Source organism: Bos indicus x Bos taurus, chromosome 8, assembly GCF_003369695.1.
Source record: "Bos indicus x Bos taurus breed Angus x Brahman F1 hybrid chromosome 8, Bos_hybrid_MaternalHap_v2.0, whole genome shotgun sequence".
Taxonomy (NCBI): domain Eukaryota; kingdom Metazoa; phylum Chordata; class Mammalia; order Artiodactyla; family Bovidae; genus Bos; species Bos indicus x Bos taurus.
The window spans coordinates 43,648,187-43,661,313 of NC_040083.1; the positions used below are offsets into that span (position 1 = coordinate 43,648,187).

The 13,127-nt window shown below is 40.6% G+C and overlaps 1 protein-coding gene across 5 annotated transcripts in view; it reads right to left on the minus strand.

The window, feature by feature from the left end:
* The window catches only part of KANK1 (KN motif and ankyrin repeat domains 1), a 218,070-nt gene that overhangs the window by 80,371 nt on the left and 124,572 nt on the right, over positions 1-13,127 (minus strand). The window contains exon 1 of one of the 5 annotated variants that reach the window (XM_027549395.1): positions 7,118-7,231. The exons of the other annotated variants lie outside the window; for them this stretch is intronic. The gene's annotated coding sequence lies outside the window, so the exon portion shown is untranslated. Of the gene's footprint in view, positions 1-7,117; positions 7,232-13,127 lie in introns of those variants that run through there. 5 annotated transcript variants of the gene reach the window in all.

A 13,127-nucleotide genomic window follows, 5' to 3' on the forward strand; every position in this document is an offset into this window, starting at 1 on the left:
CAGTCCATGGAATTCTCCAGGCCAGAATACTGGAGTGGGTAGCCTTTCCCTTCTCCAGGGAATCTTCCCAACCCAGGGATCAAACCCAGGTGTCCCACATTGCAGGTGGATTCTTTACCAGCTGAGCCAACAGGGAAGCCCAAGAATACTGGAGTGGGTAGAATATCCCTTCTCTAGTGGATCTTCCCAACCCAGGAATTGAACTGGGGTCCCCTGCATTGCAGGCAGATTCTTTAAATCCAGAAGGCTGAAATGTACTAGAGCAACTATGGATAACACTTTCCCCAAACTACCCACTGAAGGTCTTGGATTGGAGCTGGTGTTTCATGTCTCTGCTGTATATTAGTATGGCCAAAAGAAGTGAGGTCTTTCAGCGCCTTTACTATTTGTTCTTTTGAGTCAACAAGGAAAAAGTAGCTTGGAACAAAAGAGACCCTGGCAAGAACTTTTCCTTCCAACACTTTCCTTTCAATATTTTTCCTCACTTGATACCATGGGTGCACACAACTATATTGAGTTTTCTCCTCAAAACCACTCCCTTAAAGCAAATTGGAATGATTTTTTTTTTTTTAAAGTACATGCATGTGTGTATGCTCAGTCATGTCCGACTCTTTGCTACTCCATGGACTGTAAGACCTCCAGGTTCCTCTGATTTTCCAGGCAAGACTACTGGAGTGGGTTACCATTTCCTTCTCCAGGGAATCTTCTGACCCAGAGATCACACCCGCATCTCCTACATTGGCAGGAGGGTTCATTACCACTGAGCCACCTGAAAGTTGTGTCTGACTCTAGGTGACCCCAGGGACTGTAGCCTTCCAGATTCCTCTGTCCATGAAATTCTCCAGGCAAGAATACTGGAGTGGGTTGAAATTCCTTCCTCCAGCGGATCTTCCCCACCCAGGGACTGAACCTGGGTCTCCTGCAGTGGCAGGCAGATTCTTTACCATCTGACCTACCAAGGAAGCCCCTGTGCCACTTGAGAAACCTTAAAAAAAATAGTGAGGATTAAATACACATTTAATGGATAAAGATTATAGAAACTAAAACACTACACTTTTTTTTTCTGTAACTTTCATTAGTTTAAGATCTGGTCAGTGCTAAAGGTAGATAATTATAATAGAGTAATTAAGTTTCATGGAAAGGCAGAGAAAAAAAACAAAGAGGTATGAAGTGATAGTTCTTAAATTTCAGCTTCTGTAACTCTTTAATTTCAATAATATAATAAAAGTACATAGCATACTTATAATACCAGTTCAGTTCAGTTCAGTCACTCAGTCGTGTCCGACTCTGTGCGACCCCATGAATCGCAGCACGCCAGGCCTCCCTGTCCATCACCAATTCCCAGAGTTCACTCAGACTCACGTCCATCGAGTCAGTGATGCCATCCAGCCATCTCATCCTCTGCCGTCCCCTTCTCCTCCTGCCCCCAATCCCTCCCAGCATCAGAGTCTTTTCCAATGAGTCAACTCTTCGCATGAGCTGGCCAAAGTACTGGAGTTTCAGCTTTAGCATCAGTCCTTCCAAAGAAATCCCAGGGCTGATCTCCTTCAGAATGGACTGGTTGGATCTCCTTGCAGTCCAAGGGACTCTCAAGAGTCTTCTCCAACACCACAGTTCAAAAGCATCAATTCTTCGGTGCTCAGCCTTCTTCACGGTCCAACTCTCACATCTATACATGACCACTGGAAAAACCATAGCCTTGACTAGACGAACCTTTGTTGGCAAAGTAATGTCTCTGCTTTTGAATATGCTATCTAGGTTGGTCATAACTTTCCTTCCAAGGAGTAAGCGTCTTTTAACTTCATGGCTGCAATTACCATCTGCAGTGATTTTGGAGCCCAGAAAAATACCAAGAAATATCATAAAATATCAGTATGTAATGAGATATCTACCCAGAGCTTACTTGTCTAGCCACTCTGGAAAACTGGAAAACTAATGAGAACAGTTTCTGGAAAACTAATGAGAACAGAAAATAATCAAAGAAGTAAACTATAAGTAAAATAATATCTATGAACTTAGCTTAACAGAAATCCCAAACCCATGGCCAATTTACTCTTCTTTCATATGTTCTAAATGCCTTGAAGAAAAGTTATGACCAACCTAGATAGCATATTCAAAAGCAGAGACATAATTTTGCCAACAAAGGTCCATCTAGTCAAGGCTATGGTTTTCCCAGTGGTCATATATGGATGTGAGAGTTGGACTGTGAAGAAAGCTGAATGCCGAAGACTTGATGCTTTTGAACTGTGGTGTTGGAGAAGACTCTTGAGAGTCCCTTGGACCACAAGGAGATCCAACCAGTCCATTCTGAAGGAGATCAGCCCTGGGATTTCTTTGGAGGGAATGACGCTGAAGCTGAAACTCCAGTACTTTGGCCACCTCATGCAAAGAGTTGACTCATTGGAAAAGACTCTGATGCTGGGAGGGATTGGGGGCAGGAGGAGAAGGGGACAACAGAGGATGAGATGGCTGGATGGCATCACTGACTCGATGGACGTGAGTCTGAGTGAACTCTGGGAGTTGGTGATGGACAGGGAGGCCTGGTGTGCTGCGATTCATGGGGTCACAAAGAGTCGGACATAACTGAGCGACTGAACTGAACTGAAAAATTAAATTTGGTTGTTTGGGTACCATATCCCCAATAGAAGGTCTGTACAGTCAAAGCTATTGTTTTTCCAGTATTCATGTATGGATGTGAGAGTTGGACTATGAAGAAGGTGGAGTGCCGAAGAACTGATGCTCTCAAATTGTGGTGCTAGAGAAGACTCTTGAGAGTCTCGTGGACTGCAAGGAGATCAAACCAGTCAATCCTATAGGAAATCAACCCTGAATATTCATAGAAGGATTTCTGCTGAACTGAAGCTCCAATATTTTGGCTATCTGATGTGAAGAGCCAACTCACTGGAAAAGACCCTGATGCTAGGAAAGATGGAAAGCAGAAGAAAAAGGGGGCAGCAGAGGATGAGATGGGCAGACAGCATCACCGACTCAATGGACATGAATTTGAGCAAACTCTGGAAAATAGTGGAGGACAGAGGAGCCTGGTGTACTGCAGTCTATGGCATGGCAAAGAGTCAGACATGACTTAGCAACTGAACAACAACTCCCTAGTAGCCCTGAAGCTGAAACTCCAGTTTCTGGTCTGATTATAAAGTCATGGGGATTGCTTGAGAAAGTCGTAGTAACTCAAAGGCAAATTCCTACAGCAAGAGAAGAGAGTTTAAAATAATGTTTAAAAAGCTGAAATGTTGGAGCAAACATCCCTATAAGCTGTATGTTTCCTGGGGACAATAATCTTATTATAAGCATAGACCTAACTTTCTGTAAGAACCTTAAAATTTGTTCTATATATTGTTTAAGAAAGTCTGTAAGAAATGCTCTAAGTTCTTTGGCTATGTTTTTCTCTTTAAAAAAATTAAAGATATAATTCACACGCAGTAAAATTCACTCTGAAGTTTTAGTATACAGCTTTGCAAGTTTGGACAAACATGTGGTTGCTTAATTCCCATCACAATCAAGATACAGGTTAGTTCTATGACCCGGACAAATTCCTCTATGCCCTTCTGTAGTTAATCCCTTCTTCACCCCTGTCCTCTGGCAACAACTGATCTGCTTTCCAGTTTCTATAGTTTTGGCTTTTCTAGAATGTCATATGAACAGAATTGTGCATAATTTTTTTAAATGTCTGTACGGATATAATCAATTTCATAAAATTTTCAAACCAAAATGGTTCAAGTGAGAGAGGGACAGAGAAGATATAATTTGAGGGACAAATTCAGAGCCACTGGGAATGCTCAGTTCTCCAGAATAGAATATCCTCTGGTGAAGGAGCACAACCTATATTTTTACTAAAATATTTTTAAAATAATGCCTGGGGATACTTGTATTTTCCAAAGATGTGTGTAACTGTCTAGTTAGATACCCTACACAAACTTAGAAAGACATGAAAGTAAAACCAAAGGTCAAGCAATGACAGTATTAGATGCTGTTCTGCTCTGAACAGTTAGCTCCAGGAGTCTACCAGCATGCTTTTGGTTCTCTTGTTATCCTCATGTAGTCTAGACTAGTACTAAGCACACAGTAAACACTAACAAACGCTTGTTGGAAAAAAACATTTAGTTTCGTGGCCAAGCCAGATCATTAAGGCAAAAAATTAATTTGTGATCAAATCACAAAATAATGCTTGCCCTTGTTTCCGTTGCATAAACCAATGTGTATATTATTAGTTTTTAAACAATAGAGATTTCATTTCTTAATAATCAGTGAAATAAGAGAGGTCACATTTTTAACTTTAGGCCTAATTCTTAAACTCCTAAAAGTTTCAGAGTAGTCAAAAAAACCCGGGTCAATGGTAATACTTTTCTGAAAACAGCAGTACAGACATAAAAAGCATGGGTACTTACCATCTTAAATTGAAAGCACAGTGAGTACACATCAATTCAAAAATCTGTGCTTTGTTTAACTGCTTTCCCAGAAGACAATATATAACTCAGTCTGTTAGGTCAGGATTCACTCTACTTCTGTTACAGAAGTTAAAAAGACCAGCCTTACCACAGACACTGAATGGAGAAGAACCAATCCTGGTAAAGAATGATGCATTTTTTATGTAATGACACAGCAAAGACTGCACTAAAATATACATTTTCCCACATACAAAACAAATCAAAGCTAAACCTAGTTCATGTATGTTAAAAATCCTTTGCTATTAAACCAGATTATTATGGGAGAAATCTCCTAGAATTTGAAACAGAATTTTGCATGGACAATAAACAAAAAAATGTATTGCAAAACAATCTTATGCTGCAAAAGAAGCATTTAAAGAGTTAACTAATGTTGAGAGTTGTTTTTAAAATGATGAAGAGCAGATCTTAAAACAAGGTAATAGCTATTTTAAGGTAGTAGTTTTGAAAAGCCTGTGAAAGTTATGACCTTTTAACCAGAAGATGCACATACGTACACACAGAGACACATCTAAATGAGATTTCAAAAGGAGACGGAGGGCTGTCTCCCTATCCTCAACAGATCCAAAGTTCAAAACTTTTGTTTTAAAGTATAGTGAAAGTGGAAGTCGTTCAGTCGTGTCCAGCTCTTTGCGACCCCATGGACTATATAGTCTATGGAATTCTCCAGGCCAGAATACTGAAGTGGGTAGCCTTTCCCTGCTCCAGGGGATCTTCCCAACCCAGGGATTGAACCCAGGTCTCCTGCATTGCAGGCAGATTCTTTACCAGCTGAGCCACAAGGGAAGCCCCTTAAAGTATAAGATCTTTCCAAATTGTGATCTAACCAGACACTTTAAAATGACCATTACTTTGCTCTTTTTCTGTTTCCAAATAGGTTTTCCTCTTTTTTTCATTTTGTTTATAAAAAGGTTCATAACGTATTAAACATGGAGCTATAAAGTAGAAGAAAAAAAATGATAAATTTACTCAGTTGGAAATATACATTAGGTTTTCCCAGGTGGCTCAGTAGTAAGTAAAGAACCTGCCTGCCAATGCAGGAGATGCAGGAGACATGGGTTCGATTCTTGGGTTTGGAATATTCCCTGGAGGATGAAATGGAAACTGACTCCAGTATTCTTGCCTGGGAAATCCCATGGACAGAGGAGCCTGGTGGTCTTTGGTCCATGGGGTTGCAAAGAGTTGGACACGAGTCAGCTACTGAGCACAGCACACACAAACCCACATTAAAAAAATCCTCTACAACACTAGGGATACTTACCCTCATCATCACTCCAACACTGGGTTAGGAGAGGCAAAGGCTCCAAGGAAAGGTATAGAAATAAAACTCAAAATACTAAAAGGAAGTACTAATTTCTTCCATTGATAGTAGAAGCTAAATAGATGGAAGAGGAAAAAAAGATGACAAGTACCTATTTACTGTGAATGACACAGAAAGAAATTAATTTGCCTTTAGAAATTCAATTACATTTCAAATGAGAATTACCTGTCACATAAATTCTTGTCTAGCTTGAATTTTTCTCCCTCTCAAAGATGGCAAATTCTATCAGCTGGTCACTCACGGAGCCACAAACCATCCCTCAGTTCTTGTGGCTGAGTGTGCCCATGAGACAGGAATTTGGGGTAGGAAATTTACAAAAGCACTGCTGAGATTAGCAAAAATCAAACACCTGTTCAAAAACCAGACCTGCCACTAAATTCCACTCTCCAATTTTCAGTTTGCTGAAATCTAAGTCAATTCACAAGTGTTACTGTAAAAATGCTGGTTTTTTAAGGTTTGAGAGGATAAGGAAATGAGTCTTCGCATGTTACCCTCAGAGTAGGCTGTTTTCTCCCACTACTTTTAAAAAGCACAGAGTGGCATGAGGATGTCTCCTTCCAAGTTCCTTAGGTGCAAAGCCATTTGCTTTAAAATTCTTTGGAATTCCAATGCTCAGAACACCCTGTACATTGCTTTGTTTATGTGTTTATGATAGTGGTGGTGATGATCTTATTAGCTGTTTCACAGAACAATCCCTGTTTGGAAAAGGCAGAAAGAATACTAACAAAAAGAGAGGATTATCAAGATGCATGCTCTTCTTTACATCCAATAACCAAAGTAAACATGTGATAAGGTGGATTTTAGTGCAGGAAACAACAGTTAGGTAAAGGACTTTCACTTGTTTATCTGATAAAAACAGAGTAAATACACACAAGCCCAGACTACCTCTAACCATGCTGCACAGAGCTAACTGCATTAATTATCACTTTCATGGGGAAATCACATTTCTTACAGATGAATTTCTCACCACTGCAGGTCTTTCCCCCACATAGGGAAAATGTTTTCCAGGTTTGGAGTATCACTGATGGTAAATGAAAATTTGCTTTGGGCTAGCAACATGGCTCTTGCCTACATCTATTTAAAAACTGACAATAAAATGGAGCACTCTCTTTCAAAATTTCACTGCAACCTAGGCAGACATTTAAAAATGTTGATGTGTGTTCTAAAAAGGTTTTCCATTCAAACAGACTTCATCTGCCTGAGCAGTTAGGACAAAGCTGAATATTCAAGAGTCTAATACTTTACAAAGCATAAGATTTGGGATGAGAGATTTGGGGTTCCCTAACTCAGGTGTGGAATTATTCTAAAATAAAGCTATGTACAATGAAGACTTTACCTAGAGCCTGAGACAGGCAGGCAGGTGTGTGTTCACGCATACATACACACACACGGGAAGGCAGAAGGGAATGGCACTGCTTGGTAAAATCATCCAAGATCAGCAGATGGAAAGAAGATGGGCTCTTGAGAAACTTACTGCAAATGATAAGAATGAGAGAAAATTAAAATGGAGACACATATTCAAGTAAAATATAGTGGAATATAATCCTAGACAAAGTAAAAGCTCAGCTTGCAAACACCTGATGAAGCCTGGTGAAACAACCTGTTTAGCATCAGATCTCTGAGGGAAAAGTACATCTTTCAGAGTGTTTCTGTGGCTGAGCCTGGTGGGCTACAGTCCATGGGGTCACAAAGAGTAGGACACGACTTAGCAACTGAGCACACACATGGGACTCCTTTAGGAATGTAGGACTTACACGGAGATATGTTTTTGTATGTACTATGCATTTTATGATGTTTTTAAGTCATCAGCCTTGTTTAGGTGAATGTATTAAAATACACAAAAATAAATGCAGTTAAATCCATTTGTACTGCCGTAGGTTACAAAGAGTAATAGGTCCTAAATTGTTGGCCTTGTTATGTCCCTTTGCTCTCTGGCCCCAGCAGTGGCATAGTCAAATTGACTGGCAGGAAAAAGAACCATCCTGTGGAGGAGTCAGAAGGAAATTTCAACACTCGAATGATTCGAGGATCAAAGGAAATCTATGGAAGAGAACTGTAGGGAACCAAGTGCTTCAATGGCAGAAATCAAACTCACCAAGTTTAAGACAACAAAGCTAGGCTCTCCCAAAAGGATGGACAACTTTCGTTTGCCCAGAACTTGGGAGTAGAGAACCAAAACATTCTTTGCCAAATATTCTGCCTCAAGTTGACAATACACATTGGGACACTTCACAGAGCTGGTGCCAACAAGGTAATTTGAGCACCAATGGTGAGGAACCATTTATCTGAGATTCTATCACTATGCTTATCCTGAGCAAAATCAGAGCATCCCTGACACAGCAGCTATAGTTACATCCCTGACAAGCTATAGTTCCCTCCTGGAAATGCAAGACGGTGGCCCAGAAGGCAAAGCCTCAGAAAGGTATAGGAGAAGAGAGCTCCTCAGTCTATGGGATTTTCCAGGCAAGAGTACTGGAGTGGGTTGCCATTTCCTTTTCCAGAGGATCTTCCCAACCCAGGGATTGAACCCAGGTCTCCCACATTGTAGGCAGATGCTTTACCAGCTGAGCCACCAGGGAAGTCGAAGAGAGAACAGAGGTGGTTAATATGGAACAGGTGATTGCAGCCAAGGAAGTTTTATAACTCCACAGGTAAGAAAAATAGCAGGAGCAGGGAGCCTATATGAGTGAACTCACTGCCCCTCCTTTCCCATTCATTCAGTCAAATCCTGTTTGAAATCAGCCTCTGACACAGAAGGTGTTGTTTGTCTACATTTCGTGTCATGTTGGACAGGTCAGGGTTCCAGGGAGTGAGATGAGACCTATCTTTCTTCATGGCACTGGTCTGCCAAAAGAATCCCTGGAACTGCAAGAATCTATGATACATCATGAAAGTATTCAGATGTTTTAGAAGTTGATGAAAAGCCTCAGATAATTACAGTGTCAGTGAAAAAGAACGACAACAGTACACTTTTTGGATGAGCAATGTCTTAGTCTACCACTAACGATGGAGACCATGTAGCTAAATTAATTTGCCCCTCAATGTCTGCTCTACTCATACCTTAATCATTATTTTTGATAAGAACCCCTGGATCTTCAAAATTTCAGTTTCCCCAACAGTGACTGCTGCTATATAAGCTAGGATGTAAAACAGTGGACATTCCATAAGGGCTTACAGAGTATGAAGCTGACAAGCAATGCTCAGGATCTGGGAAAAACTACTCTCTTGATAGAAACGACTGAGCTCCAATTCTTCATTACTGCCCTGAATGATGCGGAACAGAAGGGAAATGAGATGCTTATGATCCAGGTAAGGAAAGGGAAGAGGGAAGGTGGATACTAAACAAACAGAAATAAGCACCTAGCTTGGATGGTTAGATGTGCAAATAATGAGAAACAAGAAGACATGGCAACTATCTGGTACAAGAACACTGATAAGTCTGAAATTATTCTGATAATAGTCACCAAGGATTTGGTGTATGGCTATCTAAGAGCAATTCCTCACTGTCTCCTGGGAAATTCCTAAATCTCATTTTATGAAAACAGATTGGGCTCTATTCCAGACCAACTGACACTTAAATACAACAATTTAAGTGTATATTGGAGTAAATACTCCAATAATTCTGATGCATTGGGTTGGCCAAAATGTTCATTTGGGTTTTTCCATAACATGGTATGGGAAACCAGAATTAACATTTTGGCCAACCCAAGACAGTGAAGACAGAATCACTGAGAGTATTAAAAAAAACGGTCAAACTCAGAACTAAGCCTCTATGTACCACGCATAGGTGGTTCAGGGGAAAAGAATCTGGCCGCCAATGCAGGTGACACAGAAGACACGAGTTTGATTCCTGGGTCAGGAAGATCTCCTGGAGGAGGCAATGGCAACCTACTTCAGTATTCTTGCCTGGGAAATCCCATGGACAGAGGAGCCTAGCAGGCTACAGTCCATGGGGTCGCAAAGAGTCAAACACGACTGAGTGACTGAGCACACACCATGCAGAAAGTGAGTTTATGATTCCTTATAAAAGGGCTAAAAAGGAATGTGAATGAATGAATGAAGAGACAATATTAATAAATTGTTAATGCTATTTTTACTTTTTATTGGTTGACTAACATGGAATTCTTACTTTCTAATAATAAAAGGGAGGAATATTCTATTCTAAAGACCAGGGCTTCCCTGGTAGCTCAGTCAGTAAAGAACCTGCCTGTAGTGCAGGAAACCCAGGTTCGATCCCTGGGTGGGGAAGATCCCCTGGAAAAGGAAATGGCAAACCACTCTAATATCCTTGCCTGGAAAAGCCCCTGGACAGAGGAGCCTGGTGGGCTGCAGTTCATGTGGTTGCAAAGAGTTGGGCCGACTGAATGAACTAACACCGGTCTCAAAGGAGCTTATTATGAACAAACTGTAACAACATTTCCTTCTGTGGGTTATACTGGTCTTAATATTTGGGGTAAAGAGTTTGCATAAATAAATTCATGATCTCTGGTTCTCTGAAAAGTATACTAGGGAACAAAGAAAAGAGAAGACATGCCCAAGGACCTCAGAATCTCGTCAGAGATGTGACCTTCTTCATAAAGGTGCCAAATGATCAGAACAGAGAGTGGGCAAGGAAAGTTCCATGGAGCAGAGGAGCTGGGAGAAGGGGATACCTAGGGGATGGAGAGAAAGAGAGCAGTTTACTGACAGCCAGCCACAGGCTTTGTAAGGGTCACCATGGGAGGCCAAGATATCTACGGGTGGGGTTGGGGAGGGGGGCTATACAGTGAGAAATATGGAGGCCTGTAGTCCTGATGACTGACTCTCCCCATCTGTTCTCCCTAGGTTGGTTACCATAGCATCATTCCCCTTGGCAGTAACTGGTTTGGGAAAGGACATGTGACTCAATTCTGGTCAGAGGGATTTAAGGAGACATTCTCTAGGAAACTTCTGAGAAAAGTTTCCTCAATCCTAAAGGAAATACACAGTGCTGGTCTGGATGTGGTGCTCGGCACTTCTGCAGCCATTCTGCCACCAAGCAGAGGATAAACCAGCAGACGGTGAATAACAGTGAGATGACATTAACAGACTGGGCTTCTGATATCACTGGGCTACTGAACCAACCTCAAAAGCTGCTCTCTGGACTTAAGTTATGAAAAAGATAACATTTTCTTACTGTATAAGGCAGTTTGATTTGGGGTTTTCTTGGGTTGTTAAACACACCTAAAACATATTCCAACATGAGCACTAGAAAAATGAGCTAGAATGAACTTTTGGGGGTCCCCAGACCAGGTTCAGCAATATGGATTTTTCAAGATGGGCAAAGAGAATTTATTAATTAGGAGTGGCACAGCTGGTACTAAGCTTGAATGGCAGGAAAAAGTATAACAAGTATTATTATTTTATTAATACCCATAAATCTTTCATTTCTTTATTTTCTTATGGGACAGAAAAAATGAGTGTGTAAAAAAAGTCAAGATTGGTTACAAAATGGTACAGAAACTCATAATATGTGGAAAGAAAAGTCTGTTTTCTCTCATCATATTTGCTTTGCTAAAATACTTACTTTCATTATATTCTTTAATGAGGCACCAAGACAGCTTCCCTGTGGTAATCAATTCTAAGTTAAACCCTCTATGTAGCTTATAAGAAAGGAAATGCCCCCCAGTCTCATCACACACAGACAGTCAATGTGTAGATACAGAATTATGAAAAGTCCTATTTGAAAGGAAGGCTGTGCTTTGTGCCCTAAAGGTTGCCACACTTGCATTTGAAAGTAGAAGTTATTAAAAAAACAAAAATGATAAACTGCTTTATTTTGCATGAAACCTCCATCTGCACCAGTTATAGTATATATAATAAGTAATTATCTTCTCCTAGTAATTATCTATCTTCTCTAGCCAGTTTTAAAATATTTTCCATTCAACTTTCCTTTTAAGATTAACAGTATAATTAATAAGCCATTGATTCTTTTAACTTCTCTTAGAACCTCAAGGGGAAGCAAAATTATCTAGACAATCACATGTTGTGGCTATATCATCCCAGAGATCAAAGTGCTGCAGTATGGAATTTCAGCAACATTTCTGGCCAAGAAAGTCTGGCTGCTGATATCTGATGGTAAAGGAAAGCATTAAATCTGACTTCAACAGAAGTTTGATGCCATTTTGTACGACTTGACCAACTGACAGTCATCTTAAAGTGAGGGTCATGTGCCCCTCCTTTTCATTCAAATCTTTATGAGGTGTTGTACAAAAAAGATCTTCATGACCCAGATAATCATGATGGTGTGATCACTCACCTAGAGCCAGACATTCAGGAATGTGAAGTCAAGTGGTCTTAGAAAGCATCACTATTAACAAAGCTAGTGGAGGTGATGGAATTCCAGTTGAGCTATTTCAAATCCTGAAAGATGATGGTGTGAAAGTGTTGCACTCAATATGCCAGCAAATTTGGAAAACTCAGCAGTGGCCACAGGAATGGAAAAGGTCAGTTTTCAGTCCAATCCCAAAGAAAGGCAATGCCAAAGAATACTCAAACTACCGCACAATTGCACTCATCTCACATGCTGGTAAAGTAATGCTCAAAATTCTCCAAGCCAGGCTTCAGCAACACATGAACCGTGAACTTCCAGATGTTCAAGCTGGTTTTAGGAAAGGCCGGGGAACCAGAGATCAAATTGCCAACATCCGCTGGATCATGGAAAAAGCAAGAGAGTTCCAGAAAAACATCTATTTCTGCTTTATTGACTATGCCAAAGCCTTTGACTGTGTGGATCACAATTAACTATGGACAATTCTGAAAGACATGGGCATACCAGACCACCTGACCTGCCTCTTGAGAAACCTATATGCAGGTCAGGAAGTAACAGTTAGAACTGGACATGGAACAACAGACTGGTTCCAAATAGGAAAAGGACTACATCAAGGCTGTATATTGTCACCCTGCTTATTTTACTTATATGCGGAGTACATCATGAGAAACACTGGGCTGGAAAAAGTACAAGCTGGAATCAAGATTGCAGGGAGAAATATCAATAACCTCAGATATGCAGATGACACCACCCTTATGGCAGAAAGTGAAGAAGAAATAAAGAGCCTCTTGATAAAAGTGGAAGAGGAGAGTGAAAAAGTTGGCTTAAAGCTCAACATTCAGAAAACGAAGATCATGGCATCTGGTCCCATCACCTCATGGCAAATAGAAGGGGAAACAGTGTAAACAGTGTCAGGCTTTATTTCTGGGGGCTCCAAAATCACTGCAGATGGTGACTGCAGCCATAAAATTAAAAGACGCTTACTCCTTGGAAGGAAAGTTATGACCAACCTAGATAGCATATTCAAAAGCAGAGACATTACTTTGCCAACAAAGGT